Below are 1,056 nucleotides of genomic sequence, written 5' to 3'. Positions count from 1 at the left end.
AGCGTCTGTGGCCTTGCTCTGCTGAGCCGGGGGCTATAATAAACCTGAGATTACCTCCAGGCAAGGAGCAGATAAAGCACTTGAGAGCCAGGGTTTACAAAGGCATTTTGAAACCACAGATAATTTCTGCTCTTCTAATCCCCCCTTGGCCACTGCCCCACAGACTGCCGGCTTCAAATTCATCCCTCCTCAAGGGAGTGAAAAATCACTGTGCAGAAATCACCAGATTGGAGTAATTAAGTATCAAGGCTGATCCTGTCCCTGGATGGCATGGCTCCGTGCAAAGCCCGAACCTTGCTGCCTCAGCTCGCACCCTGTCACAAAATGAGAGTATCACAGAACACTGGGGGTTGGAAGGGAGATCCTCTAGTCCAACCCCCTGCCAGAGCAGGGTCACCCAGAGCAGGTTGCACAGGACGACGTCCAGGAGGGGTTTGAAAGTCTCCAGAGATGGAGACTCCACACCCTCTCTGGGCAGCCTGGGCCAGGGCTCTGGCACCCCCAAAATAAAGAAGTTCCTCCTCATGTTTAGATGGAACTTCCTATGTTCAAGCTGCAGCCACCCAAACATGGTTCCTCCGGATTCATTCCCAGGCAGCGCCTCTGTTTCCCTGGGAGGGAGGGACTGGGAAGCTTCGTTCCTGAGGGACTGGGAAGCTTTTGGCCAACCGCCGCTCTAGGAGGGCAGGAAGCTCCGGCAGACAGCCTGGCTGCTGGGGAAAGTCCAGCTCCGCGATGTCCAGCTGCTTTTGAAGAGCCACACGCAAAGGGGAGGAAGGACCAGGGAGCCTTGCCTCTGGTCTCTGCCTTTGGGGCCGCATCCAGCCCTCTCTTTGGGCTGAGCCTGCCGGGTGCAGCCTGGGGGGCTGAGCGCTGGCCACGCAGGGTGCTGGGCAGGGACAGCCGAGCCGACTGCAGCCGTGCTTTGGTGCCATTCCCGGGTCATACCCAGCTCCCACCCAGGGGTGGAGGGAGGTGAGTCCCAGCACCAGCATGAGGGATCTGCTGGGCTTGTTCATGTAGGGTTTTATCCTTTCCCTTCCTCACTCAGGTCAG

General features: G+C 57.7%; 1 protein-coding gene across 1 annotated transcript in view; it reads left to right on the top strand.

The window, feature by feature from the left end:
• The window catches only part of LOC104270311 (potassium voltage-gated channel subfamily V member 2-like), a 3,113-nt gene that overhangs the window by 1,790 nt on the left and 267 nt on the right, over positions 1-1,056 (top strand). The gene's annotated exons all lie outside the window — the stretch shown is intronic.

This window comes from Apaloderma vittatum, unplaced genomic scaffold (assembly GCF_000703405.1).
Source record: "Apaloderma vittatum isolate BGI_N311 unplaced genomic scaffold, ASM70340v1 scaffold22712, whole genome shotgun sequence".
Lineage (NCBI taxonomy): Eukaryota > Metazoa > Chordata > Aves > Trogoniformes > Trogonidae > Apaloderma > Apaloderma vittatum.
This window is presented reverse-complemented; position numbering and strand designations above follow the sequence as displayed.